Source organism: Nicotiana tabacum, chromosome 13 (genome assembly GCF_000715075.1).
Source record: "Nicotiana tabacum cultivar K326 chromosome 13, ASM71507v2, whole genome shotgun sequence".
Lineage (NCBI taxonomy): Eukaryota > Viridiplantae > Streptophyta > Magnoliopsida > Solanales > Solanaceae > Nicotiana > Nicotiana tabacum.
In genome coordinates, this window is record NC_134092.1 from 101,581,996 (window position 1) to 101,600,768 (window position 18,773).

The window sequence follows — 18,773 nt, forward strand, 5'->3', positions numbered from 1 at the left end:
CAACACTTTGTCAAGACTATCCAAGCATTCTTCAAATGAGTTCACCACAACACTAAAATCATCCATGAACACTTCGAGAAAGTCCTCCACCATATCCGTAAATATTGCCATCATACACCGCTGAAAGGTAGCCAGTGCATTACACAAACCAAATGGCATCCGTGAGAATGCAAATGTGCTATACGGACATGTGAAGGTGGTTTTCTCTTGGTCTTCTGGTGCAATGCGAATCTGGTTGTACCCTGAGCACCCATCCAAAAAAGAATAGTAGGCATGCCCGGCAAGTCTGTCCAACATTTGATAAAGAAAGGGCAATGGAAAGTGGTCTTTGCGGGTCACTTTGTTCAGCTTTCTATAGTCTATACATACCCTCCATCCGATGATAGTACGAGTGGGGATCAACTCATTTTTCTCATTTGTGACCACAGTCATACACCCCTTCTTCGGCACACATTGTATTGGTGAAGTCCATGAACTATCCAAGATAGGGTACACAACCCTTGAATCAAGCCACTTGATAATTTCCTTCTTGACGACCTCTTGTATAGCCTTGTTCAACCTCCTTTGATGTTCCACGGAGAGTTTGGAATCATCCTTTAGTATAGTTTTATGCATGCAAAAGGCGGGGCTTATACCCCGAATGTCAGCCAAAGTCCATCCAATTGCCTTTTTCCTTCTTTGAAGCACTGTAAGGGTGGAGTCTATCTGCACGTTAGTTAGGCAAGCAGAAAGAATAACAGGTAATGTGGAAGAAAGGCCTAAGAATTCATACCTGAGGTGTGAAGGCAAAGGCTTCAACTCCAATGTTGGTGGCTCCTCGATTGAGGGCTTTATTGGTGGAGTCTTCCGGTTTTCCAAGTCCAAGGAAAGTTTACGGGCCCCATATGAGTAGGATCCCATTCCTTGCAATGCATTTGCACATTCAACCAAGCCTTCCTTATCATCATCCTCATGGTTTAACTACACAGCTTCCAAAGCGTCTTCCACATTGATCATGGCAATCGTGTCATCAACTATCACTGCCGTCACAAGATCCATAAAAGAGCAAACTTCATTGCTATTTGGTTGCCTCATTGATTTGCACACGTGGAATATAACTTTTTCATCGCCCATTCGGAAGGTGAGCTCCCCTGCTTCCACATCAACTAATGCCTTCCCTGTTGCTAGGAAAGGTCTCCCCAATATTATAGGCACCTCATAGTCGACTTCACAGTCGAGAATCACAAAATCAGTAGGCAAAATAAACTTGTCGACCCGGACTAGAACATCATCAATAATACCAAGCGGCCTTTTCATTGTCCGATCCACTATTTGTAATCTCATGGAAGTAGCTCTTGGCGGCCCAATACCTAGTTTCTTGAACACAGAATATGGCATCAAATTAATACTTGCTCCCAAATCACACAAGGCTTTTGCAAACTCGGCGCTACCAATGGTGCATGGAATTGTAAAGGCACCAAGATTTTCAAGCTTTAGAGCTATCGAGTGCACAATGGCACTCACTTTATGAGTCATTTTGATGGTCTTACAATTCATAGACCTCTTCTTAGTTACCAAGTCCTTCATGAACTTGGCATATCCCGGCATTTGTTCGCGAGCTTCCACCAAGGGCACATTGATTGACAAACTTTTCATCATCTCAATAATTTTCTTGAATTGGTTTTCATTATTTTGCTTTGCAAGCCTTTGAGGATACGGTGGAGGAGGCCTTGGCAAAGGGTCCTTGGTTTTAGGAACTACCATTTCCGATATGTCTATCATGTGTTCCCTAGACGGGTTCACATCATTTTGAGTCTCCTTCATGTTGTCATCAATATTGATCCTCACTTCATTATTCACATCCTCATCATTAGCTTCAATCTCATCATCTTCTTGCAACACAACATCATCACTCACAATCTTCTTTGGATTAGAGGTACTTGCATTTCCACCTCTACCGCTTCTTGTGGTCACCGCCATAGCATGGCCTGTATTGTTCCCACCCTTCGGGTTTACTACCGTATCACTTGGTAGTGCCCCTTTAGGGAGAGTATTCAATGCTTGAGAAATTTGACCCATTTGTACTTCCAAGTTGCGAATAGAAGTAGTATGGGAGGCTATTTGGGCATCGGAGTTAGCATTCCTTTCCATCATTTGTTTAAACATACTCTCTATCCACCCCATCTCATTGTTTGAGGAACTTTGCCCTTGAGATGAATATGGAGGCAGATTGTTGGGTTGTTGATACATCGGGGGCCTTTGAAAGCCCGGCCCCTGGTTGCCTTGATTATTATTATTCCAACCCCCTTGGTTTCCATTTCCGCCCCAATTGTTAATGTTGTTATCCCACTTTTGATTGTTGTTCCCCCAATTGTTCGAGTTGTTGTTGTTGCCATTGTTTCAATTCCATTGGCCTTGGTTGCCCCAATTTTGATTGTTCCCTTGCGGTCTCCATTGTTGAGTTAGAGCATTGCTCTGTTGACCTTGGTAGTTATTGGCATATAACACTTCCTCACTTTGATCATCATAAGAATCGTCTTGATTGTAACCACTACCACTTTGCTAATATTGATCTTGATTGTTTTGTACTTGTTGACCGCGCTGTCTCCTCTTGTTGACCATGACATTTACCCCTTCCATGGCATTTACTTGCTTTGTCCCTTGAACTTGCTGAAGCTAGGCCTTCGCTAACTGATTTATAGTAGTTTTCAACTCGGCTATGGCTTGTCCGTGATCATGAAGTTCCTTGTGAAGATGGATGACATTAGGGTTACCCTGAGGAACATTTGCCCGACTCTGCCAAGCTGAGGATGTGTCAGCCATCTCATCAAGTATGTCACAAGCATCAGCATAAGGCATTTTCATAAAATTTCTCCCAGCTAGCTGATTTACCACACATTGGTTGGTCGTGTTGATGCCTCTATAGAATGTCTGCTGAATCATTGCTTTAGTCATATCACTGTTTGGGCATTCCTTGACCATTGTCCGGTATCGATCCCAGATTTCATGTAGGGGTTCATTAGGTTCTTGTTTAAAGGATAAGATTTCATCCCTCAATGCTGCCATATGACCCGGTCAGAAAAACTTGGCTATAAACTTTTCTGCCAACTCATCCCACGTGTGTATGGAGGGGTTGGGTAGCCTCTCGAGCCAGTCTAAAGCTTTTCCTCTAAGTAAAAATGGGAAAAGTCTTAATCTCAGAGCGTTCTTTGACACGTTTGTCTTCTTGCTCCCCAGCATGTGTCTACAAAACCCTTTAGATGCTTGTATGCATTCTGATGAGGAGCTCTAGTGAAGAAGCCCCTTTGCTCCAATAGGGTCAGCATGGCATTTGTAATTTGAAAATTGCCCGCCCGAATCTGGGGCGGGACAATTGCAATTGCATAACCTTCATTGGGTAGCACCCGGTGTGCCGCCCGTGGAGGAGGTGGGGGAGGGTTTGGAATACTGTCATTAGCCTGGAGGCCTCTTCTTTGACTTGAGGTTCTAGATTAACTTCATCCTCACCATTGTCATCTACCTCCTCCCCTGGAAGAACATGTCCGAGATCATCACTATGAGCCATTTGGTACCTAAAGTGATTGATACACAAAAGTTAGAAAAATAGAAGGAAAAAAAAAGACACACAAATAGTTAGATAGATAGCCAACACCGTCTAACTCCCCGGTAATGGTGCCAAAAGGTGATCGAGTCCAAACCTACACCACTATAGAGTAGCGAGGATGGTCGATGCAGTTTTACCCAACGAGGTCGGGATCTATTTCCACAGGGAGTTAATTTGGTTTGGAGTTGGGTATCTAACTAATCTAGATGTGTGTGTTGTTCCTAATTGCACTTCCAAACATTGTTGCGATTGATTCTATTCTAATTTTATACTATAGTATTCTTAGTGGTGAGCACCTTCCACTTCCAACCAAGAGGTTGTGAGTTCGAGTCACCCCTAGAGCAAGGTGGGGAGTTCTTGGAGGTAGGGAGCCGATGGTCTATCGGAAACAACCTCTCTACCCTAGGGTAGGGGTAAGGTTTGCATACAAACTACCATATCCAGACCCTACTAGTGGGATTATACTGGGTTGTTGTTGTTGTTCTTTTTGTATGCTGAGTGTAAGCTAAGTACAATATTTTTGGTGAAAGTTTTCAAGTATTAAAAGGCACTAGGGAAGTGACTTCCGCCTAGGTGAGTATCTAATGGGTATCAAGAATCTAGGACAAGCTTGTTATGATTGGGGTCGTGATATAACCATCACACATAAATTCTCACTCTATACCTCTCGGTAGTTTGAGTGACTTTTCCCGATTTGGCTTTTTCAAGCCCAAATGGGTGTTCATACAATACAAGTGAAATTTGCTCAAGTCGGGTATTACTATCTCTAGGTTTAACCCTTTAATTGGGGGCATCAATCTTTTGAGTTCGCCCTAATTCCTTGTTAGCCTAATCTTCCTAGACTTAGTCTCTCTTTCTCAAGAAGAGCCTAAGTCATAAAGGCATGAATCAGTATTTGCAACCACTAATTCTATAATTTTAGCATAAATTAGGCTAAATATCACTAACCCATAAATAATTAAGCCCTAAAATTCAAGACCCATTAAATACCCACACTAAGGTTGGGTCACAACCCTAGCTATGGTGTCTATATACTCATAATAGCAGCAGAAATTAAAGATAAAGATGAAATATAAGCCATAATATTAAACTACAAGATGAAAATCTAAAGTTTGAAGGTAAATCTACTCTAAAATTGCCCAAAAAGAGAAAAACCAACTGTTCACGTGCTCTACTCAACAAAACTTAACCTAAAATTGATAAAAGGATCTATTTATACTAGGCTAAATTTTTTGGGCAAAAATGCCCCTGTAGAGGATTCGAGGACGCATAATTCTGACCGCGTCCGCGCTTGAGCTTTCATGGTCGCGTAATAATGAGCGCGGTCCACATTTCTTCAATACTGGTCTTGGATTGGGCTTAATTTTGCGGACCGTGTAATTTCAACTGCATCCGCACGTGCTTCCATTGCGGCCACGTAATTTGGACGCGGACCGCGTTCTTCAGTTAAGCCTGACTTGTAGGGTCTCTGAACCTCAAGATGCACTCTCAGCGAAAATCCCTTCGCGGCCGCGCCAAAGATTTCGCGGCCGCATTTTTCCAACACGGTCAATGGTGATTTTAGTACTCAAAGCATCTTCTTTGAATCTACTTTCGCGGACCGCGTAATAGTGGCCGCCTCAGCAGTGGTCCTTATGCGGCCGCGCTTTTCTGCCTCTCTCAGCGCTCCAGTCTCAGCCTTGGATTTGTGTAGGTTTGACTCCTTCATGAGTTGATTATGGCTTCTTTGCCTCATTTTGACCAAACCCTGCAAGCAAGCACATTAAGTTAGTTTTCGGGAATACCTTTACACATTTTGACCCAAAACCTAAGCAAAATAAAGTAAATAATAGGCTAAAACCCCTAGTTATCAATGAACCATCTCAATCTGACCAGCAATGTCGACAACCTCGTCGAAAGTAGCACCAGACACTCTCTCTCTAGTCATGAGTAATCGCAGCTGAAAATTGAGGCCATCTATGAATCTCCTGATCCTTTCTCTGTCTGTGGGAATCAACCAGATAGCATGACAGGCCAATTTTGAAAATCTCATCTCATATTGTGTCACAGACATATCACCCTGACGAAGTTGCTCAAACTGCCTACACAGCTTCTCTCTATGGGACTGAGGCACGAACTTCTCCAGGAATAAACCAGAGAACTGCTGCCAGGTAAGGGTTGCTGCACCGACCGTCCTACACCTCTCGTAAGACTCCCACCATCTGAAGGAAGCCCCAGAAAACTGAAAAGTAGTGAATGACACCCCACTGGTCTCTAGAATACCCGTTGTCCGAAGCATCCGCTGACACTTATCCAGAAAACCATAAGCATCCTCTAACTCAGTACCACTAAATGGTGGAGGTCGAAGCCTCTCAAATCTCTCAAGTCTCCTCTTATCATCATCTGCCATAAGAGGAACTACCGGGGCCTGAGCAGCTACAACCGGCTGGGCTGGTAGTGTCCTCTGTATTTGAAGTCCCTGTACTACCTGGTCTGGAGTACGGGCAACGGGGGTATGAGTACCTCCCCAGGCCTGAGAAGCGGCAGGTGCGGCCTGAGCCAAAACCACCTGAACAAGACCAGTGCAAGCTGCCAATATCTGGGCCAAAGTCTCTTGAAGGCCTGAAATTTCAATGGGCACAGTTGGTGCCTGAGCTGCTCCTGTTGGCTCAGCAATATCTGGAATCTGCTCCTGAGCTGGAGCAACTGGTAGTACTACAGGTGCTGGTCCAACTGTGGTACGAGCTACACTTCGACCTCTACCTCGGCCCCGGCCACTACCACGACCCCGGCCTCTCGCGGCCCTAACTGGTGGTACTAGTGGCTGACTGTTCGATCCGGTAGTACGTGTCCTCACCATCTGTGAGAGAATAAAATAGCAAAAATTTAGTTTCCAAAATCAACAAATTCGCACAACAGAATACAAGAAAGTAAAATTTTCCTAAGGGTTCCGCAACCTCTCGAAGATAAGTACAGACGTCTCCGTACCAATCCGCAAGACTCTACTAAACCTGCTCATGACTCGTGAGAACTATGTAACCTAGGCTTTGATACCAACTTGTAACGACCCAAATTCCCAACCTGTCTTGATGGCGCCTATCTTGATATTAGGCAAGCTGATAATATCGATAAACCACAATTTCTCTTAAGTTTGAAAATACAATAATTTAATACAATACAAAATCCCATAAATACTGACACGAACACTCCCCAAAACCTGATGTCACTGAGTACATGAGAATCTAATATGGATACAAATCTGGAACATAAGGTATTTAATAGTCTAAGACCAAAATACAGTAAACAAGGAGATAGGGAAAGAGAGATAAGGTCTGCGAAACACGGCAGCTACCTCTGAATCTCCTGAAAATCAACTGCGCAAAAATGATCAACACCCGCTATGTCCGAGAACACCTGGATCTACACATGAAGTGCAGGGTGTAGTATGAGTACAACCAACTCAGCAAGTAGCAATAATAACTAAGGAACTGAAGATAATGACGAGCTACACAGTTACAGTTCACTTTCAGTAGTTTCAACAAAGAATAGACATGCTTTCAAATCCGGCAGTTTAAGTCAAATCAATTGTATATAGTTCAATTTCATGTAATCCGGATATAAAATCTTTCAGAGATTTCACAATAATGACAGATAGCAATCAAGTGCAATAACAAATACAAAGCAAGTACAACCTCTCAGGCAACAATCAGTCAATTCATCACTCGGCTCTAAGCCCTCAGCACTCACACTCAATGGGTACCCGCGCTCACTGGGGGTGTACAGACTCCGGAGGGGCTCCTACAACCCAAGCGCCATAATCTGCACGGACAACTCACGTGCTATAATATCCTGCACGAACATCTCACGTGCCATAATATCCTTACCTCACCGACAGGCCCTCGACCTTACTCAATCCTCAACCTCTCTAGTCTCTCGGGCTCTCAAAAATCACAACGATCAGCCAAACAAAGATAACATAATGCATCGAAAAATATCAAGAAATACTGAGGTATGATAAGCAAGTAAAATCATGACTGAGCACAAGATAGAAATTAGCAATTAATTCAATAAGTACATGCCCTCTGTGGGTCCCAACAGTACTATCACATAGCCTAAACATGATTTCTAACATGATTTATAGTCTAATTTCTTCAACACATAGAGAGCATATAGCTAACAACAAATTATTCAACTTTATAGTTTTATGGGACGGACCAAGTCACAATTCCCTCGGTGCACGTCCATACGCCCGTCACCTAGCATGTGTGTCACCTCAAAAATAATCACATGACATAAAATTCTAGGGTTTCATACCCTTAGGACGAGATTTAAAACTGTTACTTACCTCAAAGCGTGAAATTCTTTACTTTGCTATGCCTTTGCCTCGCAAATCGGCCTCTGAATGCCTCGAATCTAGTCATAAATAATTCGTTTCAGTCAATAAAATTTATTGGAATTAATTCTATAAGAAAATGCTAATTTTCCATAAAAATTCAAATTTTAGCTCAAAAATTGCGTGTGGGGCCCACATCTCGAAACTCAACAAAAGTTACAAAATCCGAAAGCCCATTCAACCACGAGTCTAACCATACCAATTTTATCAAAATCCGACCCGAACTCGACCCTCAAATCTTCAATTTAAACTAAGAGGGTTTTCAAACTTTTCCAACTTAATTCACCAATAAAATGATAAAAACAACCATGAGTTCGGGTAATTTAACCAATATTGAGTTAAGAACACTTACCCCGTTGTTTTCCTTGAAAAACTTCCAAAAATCGCCTCTTCCCAAGCTCAAATCCGTCAAAAACTGTCAGAACTTAAACTCTCTGCCCAGACATTTTCTCTACACGATCGCGAACATTCCCACGCGATCACGAAGAACAATTTTCCATCGCCCAGATTTTACTCTACGCGATCGCGGACTTTCCCATGCGATCGTGAAGCACAACATCACAGACCTACGCGATCGCAGACTCGTCCACGTGATCGCAAAGCACAAAATGTGTGACTTCTATTTCCGCTCTACTTACTCTACGCGAACACGACCTTCTTCACGCGTTCGCGAGTCACAAAATCCCAGAGCTATGCGATCGCATCCCGCTTCACGCGATCGCGAAGCACAAAATGCCACTGCCTCACATTAACCCTGCGCGATCGTAGATATCCCCATGTGATCGCGTATAACAAAAACTCCCACTGACCAACTAAGCCTATGCGATCACAGAAGCATTCACGCGATCGCATAGAAGGAAAACATTATCAGATATCAGAAAATTCCAGTAGCTGTTCAAATCACGTTTGATTTACCTCAAATTCTGCACACAAGTCATAAATGATATAAAAGAGGTATTCCAATTTTCAGAATCGAATTCCGACCCTGATATCAAAAAGTCAACCCCCCGGTCAAACTTTCCAAAAATTCAACTTTCGGCATTTCAAGCCTAATTCCTTTACGGAATCATCAAAATTCACCATACAGAGCTATTGGAATCACAAAAATTCAAATCCGAGGTCGTTTACACATAGGTCCATATCCTGTCCACTTTTCTAACTTGAATTTTTAATTAAGAGACTAAGTGTCTCATTTCACTCTGAATTCCTTCTGGACCCGAACCCACTAACCCGGTAAGTCATAAAACAACTATAAAGCATAAATTAAGCAGTAAATGGTCAAACAGGGTTATAATACTCAAAATGACCGGCCGGTTCATTACACCAGCAATGCCAAAATGAAGAAATACTCCGAACACCATTCGAAACACGAGCCCCTCGGGACCTCAACCAATTATACAAACAAGTCCTAAAATATCATACGGACTTAATCGAATCTTCAAATCACACCCAACAACACTAAAAACACGAATCACACATAGATTCAAGCCTAATGAACTTTGAAACTTTCAATTTCTACAAACGACGCCGGAACCTATCAAATCAAGTCCGATTGATCTTACATTTTGCACGTAAGTTATAAATGACATAACGGAGCTATAAATATTTTCGGAACTGGATTCCAACTCCGATATCAAAAAGTCAACTCCCCGGTCAAACTTCCAAACTTAAATTCATGTTTTAGCCATTTCAAGCCTAATTTCACTACGGACTTCCAAATAAAATTCCGATCATGCTCCTAAGTCCAAAATCACCATACGGAGCTGTTGGAATCATCAAAATTATATTTCGGGGTCGTTTGCATATAATTCGACATTCGGTCACTATTTGAACTTAAACTTTTAATTTTTCATCAAAATTCCATATCTCGAGCTAGGGGCCTTGAAATTTGATTCCGGGCATACGCCCATGTCCCAAATTACGATACGGACCTACCAAAACTGTCAAAACACTGATCTGAGTCCGTTTGCTCAAAAGTTTGATCAAAGTCATCTCAGTTGAGTTTTAAAGCTCTAATACACATTTTAATCCATTGTTTTCATATAAAAACTTTCCAAAAATTTTTACAGACTGCGCACGCAAGTCGAGTAATGATAAATAGTGCTTTTCAAGGTCTTAGAACACAAAATTAATTATTAACTTTAAAGATGATATTTTGGGTCATCACATTCTCCACCTCTAAAACAAGCATTCATCCTCGAACGAGGTTAGGAAAAGTACCTGAGCTGGTGAATAAGTGTGGATAACAGTTGCGCATATCATTCTCGGTCTCCTAATTCGCCTCCTCGACCGGATGACCCCTCCACTGAATCTTCACGGAAACAATGTTCTTTGACCTCATCTTTCGAACCTGCCTATCTAAAATAGCCATTGGTTCCTCAACATAAGATAGATCCTTGTCCAACTAAACCGAACTGAAGTCTAACACATGAGACGGATCGCCGTGATATTTTCGAAGCATAGAAACATGGAATACCGGATGAACTGCAGAGAGACTAGGTGGTAGCGCAAGTCTATAAGCCACCTCTCCAACTCTTTCAAGAATCTCAAATGGCCCAATATATCTATGGCTCAACTTGCCCTTCTTCCCGAACCTCATCACACCCTTCATAGGCGAAACCCGGAGCAAGACCCACTCACCAACCATGAATGCAACATCACGAACCTTCCGATCCGCATAACTCTTCTATCTAGATTGGGCTGTACGAAGTCAATCCTAAATCAATTTAACCTTTTCCAAGGCATCCTGAACCAAGTATGTACCCAATAGCCTAGCCTCGCCCGGTTCGAACCAACCCATTGGAGATCGACACTGCCTACCATACAAAGCCTCATACGGAGCCATCTGAATGCTTGAGTGGTAACTATTTTTGTAAGCAAACTCCGCAAGTGGTAAGAACTGATCCCAAGCACCCCCAAAATCTAACACACACGCACGAAGCATATCCTTCAGTATTTGAATAGTGCATTCGGACTGTCCGTCCATCTGAGGGTGAAATGTTGTATTCAACTCCACACTAGTACCCAACTCTCACTGTATAGCCCTTCAAAACTATGAGTTAAATTGTGTACCCCGGCCAGAGATGATAGATACCGGTACACCGTGAAGTCTGACAATCTCGCGAATATATACCTGAGCCAGCTGCTCTGAAGAGTAAGTAGTAATCACAGGAATGAAATGAACTGACTTGGTCAATCTATCCACAATCACCCAAACTGCATCGAACTTCCTCTGAGTCCGTGGGAGCCCAAAAACAAAATCCACAGTGATCCGCTCCCATTTCCATTCCGGAATCTCTAACTTTTGAAGCAATCCACCCGGTCATTGATGCTCATATTTTACCTGTTGACAATTTAGACACCGAGCTACATACCCCACTATGTCTTTCTTCATCCGTCTCCACCAATAGTGTTGTCTGAAGTCTTGATACATCTTTGCAGCACCCGGATGAATGGATTACCGCGAACTGTGAGCCTCCTGGAGAATCAACTCACACAAACCATCTACATTAGGTGCACATAGCCTGCCCTGCATCCGTAATATATCGTCATCTCCAATAGTGACTTCCTTGGCATCACCATGCTAAACTATATCCTTAAGGACAAGCAGATGGGGGTCATCATACTGACGTGTCCTGATACGATCATAAAGAGAAGACTGAGAAACCACACAAGCTAAAACTCGGCTCGGTTTGGAAATACCCAGTCTAACAAAGTGGTTGGCCAAGGCCTGAACATCCAAGGCCAAAGGCCTCTCTGCTACCGGTAAATATGCTAAGCTGCCCAAACTCTCCGCCTTACGACTCAAGGCATCGGCCACTACATTGGCCTTCCCAAGATGATAGAGAATGGTGATATCATAATCCTTAAGCAACTCCAACCATCTCCGCTACCACAAATTAAGGTCTTTCTGTTCAAACATATGTTGTAGACTCCGGTGATCGGTGTAGACCTCACAATGGACACCGTACAAATAATGCTGCCAAATGTTTAAGGCATGAACAATAGCTGCTAACTCCAGGTCATGGACCGTATAATTATTCTCATGTACCTTTAACTGTCTGGACGCGTAGGCAATCACTCTACCGTCTTGCATCAACACTACGCCAAGACCAATGCACGATGCATCACAATACACAGTATAAGACCCTGAACCTGTAGGTAATACCAATATTGGGGCTATAGTCAAAGCTGTCTTGAGCTTTTGAAAGCTCTCCTCATATTCCTCGGTCCACCTGAATGGAGCACCCTTCTGGGTTAATTTGGTCATAAATGCAGCAATAGAAGAGAAACCCTTTACAAATGGGCGATAATACCCTGCCTAACCATGGAAACTCCAGATTTCCGTAACTGAGGATGGTCTGGACTAACTCTGCACTGCTTCAATCTTCTTCGGATCTACCTTGATCCCCTCACACGAAACTATATGACCCAAAAATCCCACTGAATCAAGCCAAAATTCACACTTTGAAAATTTTGCATATAACTTCTTTTCTCTCAAAATCTGAAGCACAGTCCTCAAGTGTTGTTCATGATCTTCCCGACTCCGGGAATAAACCAAAATGTCATCAATAAATATAATGATGAAAGAATCAAGATAGGGCTGAACTACACTATTCATTAAGTGCATAAATGTTGCTGGGGCTTTGGTCAGCCCAAAAGACATCACAAGGAACTCGTAATGACCGTACCGAGTCTTGAAAGCAGTCTTCGGGATATCTGGCTCCCGAATCTTCAACGTATGATATCCTGAACACAAGTCGATCTTAGAAAATACTCTGGCACCCTGAAGCTGATCAAATAGGTCATCAATAAGTGGCAATGGATACCTGTTCTTCACTGTAACCTTGTTCAGCTGGTGGTAGTCAATACACATCTGCATAGAACCATCCTTCTTCTTTACAAATAAGACATGAGCACCCCAAGGTGATACACTGGGCCGAATGAAGCCCTTATAAAGAAATTCCTGTAACTGTTCTTTTAATTCTTTCAACTCTGCTGGGGCCATACGATATGGTGGAATAGAAATGGGCTGAGTAACCAGTAACAGATCAATGCCAAAGTCAATATCCCTGTCGAGTGGCATACCCGGAAGATCTGCTGGAAATACGTCAGGAAAATCCCTTACTACAGGAACTGACTCCACAGTAGGAGTATCAATACTAACAGCTCTCACACAGGCCAGATACGTATCACACCCCTTCTCAACCATTTGTTGAGCTTTAAGAAATGAAACAACCCTGCTAGGAACATGATCCGAGGTACCTCTCCAATCTAGCCATGGTAGACCTGGCATAGCCAACGTCACCCTCTTGGCGTAACAATCAAGAATAGCATGATAGGGCGACAACCAGTCCATGCCCAAAATAATATCAAAATCCACCATACTGAGTAATAATAAATCAGCTCTGGTCTCAAAACCACTGATAACAATTAAACACGACCGATACACGCGGTCTACAATAATAGATTCACCCACGGGTGTAGATACATAAACAGAAGAACTCAAGGAACCACGTGATACGCCCAAATACGGGGAAAAATAAGATGACACATAAGAATAAGTGGAGCCTAGATCAAATATGACTGATGCATCTCTATGACAGACCAAAATAATACCTGTGATAGCAGAATCGGATGCAACGGCCTCTGTCCTAGAAGGAAGGGCATAATATCTGGAAATCCCTCCTATGTCTAGGCAATCCCTCATGACATGACGAGTGTCATCACACTCAAAACAAGCTCTCGGAGTACGTGGTTGCTGGGACTGGCTCGGGCCTGATCGACTAGAGTCTAGACTGCCCGCTGAAAGTACCCCGTACAGGAGGTATAGAAGACACTGGCGGTGCATAATATGGAACCTGAGGTCTGGGAGTAGCCGGAATACCACTGAAAGTTAGAAGTGCTTGAGTCTACCATGACAGGCTGCAACTGGGGCACGAGAATTGTTATATGTGCCAGAATCTCGGGGTCTCTTAGCTTCCCTCTCCCGGATCCGCATAGCTTCCAATCTCCTAGCAATTGACACCACCTGTTGATATGTGATGTCCATCTACAACTCCCAGGCCATACTGTATCTGATATTAGGGTAGATACCCTCAATAAACCTGCGAACCCTCTCTCGAATAGTAGCAACCAAGGCTGGTGCATGCCTCGCCAAATCACTGAATCGAACCGCATACTCTGAGACAGTCATAGAACCCTGGCGCGGCTGCTCAAATTCTGGGCGCCATGCATCTCTAAGACTCTGAGGAACATACTCCCTTAAGAACATATCTGAAAATTGAGTCCAAGTGAGTGAAGATGCCTCAACGGGACTATCCAACTCATATGCCTGCCATCACTATTAGGCTGCTACCCTAAACTGGAATGCCGTGAAAGAAACCCTACTGGAATCCACAATACTCATAGTACAAAGGATACGGTGACATTCCTCCAGAAAACCCTAAGCATTCTCTGAAGCTAAATCGCTGAAAGTGGGAGGGTGGTACTTTTTGTACCTCTCAAGCTTGAGCTGCTCCCCCTCTAAAACTGCTATCCTAATCTCAGGTCGAACTGGAACAACTGGATGCACTAGTATAACCTCTGAGCCATGGTCAATTTGGGCCCGTGGCTCTGGAGTATGGGCCACGGGAGTCTGTGCTCCTCCCCCATCCTGAGATGTGGCAGGAGCAAGTGGAATTAACCCTGCTTGAGCTAGAGTGCCAAACATGCTCAAAAACTGGGCAAGGGTCTCCTGAAGTGCAGGATTAGTAACAGGCGTCTCAGGTGCCCTCTCTCTAACTGGAGCAACTGCTGGCTCTGGTGCAACTCGTGCAGGTGCTCTAGCTACACCACGTGGTCTTCCTCGGCCTCTGGCTCGACCTCTGCCCTGACCCCGGCCTTTTACGGCTCCAACAGGGGGCGCGGGTGTCTGATCATTGAATCCAGTTGTGCGTGTTCTTACCATCTGTGAGAGAATAGAAAGATAATGGTTTAGAACTTTGAATTCAACAATTGCGCACGATAAGGAATCAAAGAAGTAAATATTTTCCTAACAGTTCCATAGCCTCCTGAAGATAAGTACAGACGTCTCCGTACCGATCCGCAAGACTCTACTAAACCTGCTTCTGACTCATAATACCTATGAACCTAGAGCTTTGATACCAACTATCACGATCCCAAATTCCCTCCGAAGGATGTCGTGATGGCACCTAGTCTCTAAGACTAGGTAAGCCTATCAATGTGGAATAAAAATAGAAATCTGAAACTTTACATAATTTACAACTCCCAAAACCTAGTAGAAATAAGTCACAAGCTTCTAAGAATTTATCTTCAATGTCTCTATATATATCAAGGTCTAAAGAAAATAAGGAAGCAACACAATAATGATAGAAGGGGACTCTGGAGTCTGCGGACGCTGGCAGATATACCTCGAAGTCTCCGTGTACAGGTGCCTCACTGATGTCGGGGCTGGTAAGGAGTACTTGGATCTGCACAAAAAGATGTGCAGAAGTATAGTACGAGTACACCACAGCGGTACCCAGTAAGTTGCAAGCCTAACCTCAGTAGAGTAGTGACGAGGTCAGGTCAGGCCCTACTGGAAAATAATAATTTCATGGTAAAATGTTTAACAATATAATAAAATAAAATGACAATGGAAATGAATCAAGTAGCTTGTCACCATTTAATTACACAAAATAATGGCAAATAATATCTCGTGGAATCAAAACAGAATTTCCTTCAACTTTATGAAAATCACAACAATTAATCAAAAGCAACTATGGCCATAAATCAATATCAACAAGGGCACTCCCGAGGTACCGCCTCGTAGTCCCAAATCATAAATAAATTCACAATATCTCATTTCCTTATATCACCGCGGGAGCCTTCACAATTTATTTAAAGAAAATATTTTTTCCGAAATAGCATCCCGCGTTTTAGCCACCCTTATCACACCGCATGACTTCTAGTAGTTCCCCTACTAGCCACGCGTATCAAGCCACCCTTATCTCACCGCATGCGTTTCAACACCCAGACCTTATACCACCGCATGCGTATCAATATCACAATATATCACAATTTGCACCTCAAGTGCTCAAATAATTTAACTTGCCAAAATAATTCAACAATAATATTTTTTCACAATAAAGAGCTCACGGCTCATGCCAAAATAAATCATCAATAATAGTTTTCCACAATAAAGATCTCACGGCTCCATCATAATGAGAACAAAAATCTTATGAAAATATTCAAGAATAAATAATTCAGGAAAATAATATTTCAAACTCTTTAATACGTTGCTTCAATATCAAATTTAAAAAGGTCAAATACTTCATATTAATAATATTTAATTTAAAAAAAATCAACCTTCAAATAATTCACAGTATAAAAGAAACCAAGTTTTAACTAAACAGGTAAAACAATTAGCAGGAAAAGGTCAAACAAATTTAAAGTATATATCTCGGATCAATGATGAAGAATATAACAAGATAAAATAATTTAATAAATGTGCAACAATGATATACACAATTTAAAAACATAATCTTTCACATTTAGCCCGTGTACACACTCGTCACCTCGTGTACACGATTTTCAACACATTACAATTTATCACTTCAATACCAATCCTAGGGGAAATTTCCCCCACACAAGGTTAGACAAGTCACTTACCTCGACTTGCTCCAATTTAACCAAGTAGTACGCCTTTTCCTCGATTTTCTGATTCCGATCGACTCGTATCTAGTCATAATTAATTCGATACAGTCAACAAATATTATAGGAATCAATTTCATAAGAAAATAATACATTTTTCAATAAAATCCGAAATTAACTCAAAAATGGCTTGTGAGGCCCACGTCTCGAAATTCAGCGAAAGTTACGAAATATGAATGCCCATTCAACCACGAGTGTAAACATACCAAAATGACCAAATTTCGATAACAATTCGACCCTCAAATCCTCAAATCTATCCAAGAGGGTTTTCAAAATTTTCCAACTTAAATCACCAATTAACTGATAAAAACAGTGATGGATTTGGGTAATCTAACCAAAATTGAGTTAAGAACACTTACCCCAATGTTTTCTTTGAAAATCTCCCAAAACTCGCCTCAATCCGAGCTCCAAATCGTTAAAAATGGAAAATGGGACGAAGTCCCATTTTCAGAACTTAAACATTCTGCCCAGGCTTTTACTCATCGCGATCGCGAACATCCACACGCGATCGCGAAGCACAATTTAGCACTGTCCAAATTAACTCTACACGATCGCATATATCCTCACGCAATCACAAAGCACAGAGTTCCCAGCTCTACGCAATCGCAGTCCTCTTCACGCGATCGCATAGAGCAAACGTGTGACCTCCACTCCTGCTCCGTTACTCTACGCGAACGCGACCGTCTTCACGCGTTCACGAGTCACAAGGTCTCAAAGCTATGTGATACACAAAACTTTAGCAACCCTCAATTAACCTTACGTGATTGGAAACAATGCCATGCGATCGCGATGCACAGACTAGCCCAACCTACGCGATCGCGTCCCAATCTTCGCGATTGCGAAGAAGGTTTAAAATACCAGAAATCAGCAGCTACCATCAGTGCCAAAATGAAGGAAAATACTCTGAATACCATCTGAAACACGCCCGAGCCCCTCAGGACCTCAACCAATTATACCAACAAGTCCTAAAACATCATACGAACTTAATAGAATCTTCAAATCACATCCAACAACACTAAAAACATGAATCACACATAGATTCAAGCCTAATGAACTTTAAAACTTTCAATTTCTACAAATGACGCCGGAACCTATCAAATCAAGTCGGATTGACCTTAAATTTTGCACGCAAGTCATAAATGACATAACGGTGCTATAAATATTTTGGAAACTGGATTCCGACTCCGATATCAAAAAGTCAACTCCCCGGTCAAACTTCCAAACTTAAATTCCTGTTTTAGCCATTTCAAGCCTAATTTCACTACGGACTTCCAAATAAAATTCCGATCACGCCCCTAAGTCCAAAATCACCATACGGAGCTGTTGGAATCATCAAAATTCTATTTCGGGGTCGTTTGCACATAATTCAACATTCGGTCACTATTTGAACTAAAACTCTTAAATTTTCATCAAAATTCCATATCTCGGGCTAAGGGCCTCGGAATTTGATTCCGTGTATACGACCAAGTCCCAAATCACGATATGGTCCTACCGAAACTGTCAAAACACTTATCTGAGTTCGTTTGATCAAAATGTTGACCAAAGTCAAATCAATTGAGTTTTAAAGCTCTAATTCATATTTTAATCCATTTTTTTCACATAAAAACTTTCTGAAAAATTTTACGGACTCCGCACGCAAGTTGAGTAATGATAAATAGTGCTTTTCGAGGTCTTAGAACATAGAATTAATTATTAACTTTAAAGATGATATTTTAGGTCATCACACCCACGCGTTCGCGTAGCACAGACTGGTCGAACCTACGCGATCGCGGTTGACCTCACGCATTCGCGAAGAACAATATCAACACTGCCTCAACAAGCCTACGTGATCACGGGTTCATTCACGCGATCGCACTGAACAAATCTCACCTCTGCTCAAACAAGCCTATGCGATCGCGTACCTTCTCACACGATCGCATAAAAGGAAACGAGTGACAGAAAACCAGCATTCTTCAGCAGTTTACCAAGTCCAAATTTTGATCCGTTAAGTATCCGAAACTCACCTGAGGCCCTTGGAACCTTAACCAAATATACCAACAAGTCCAAAAATATCATACGAACTTAGTCAATCCTTTAAATCACATCAAATAACGCTAAAAACGCGAATCATACCCCAATTCAAGC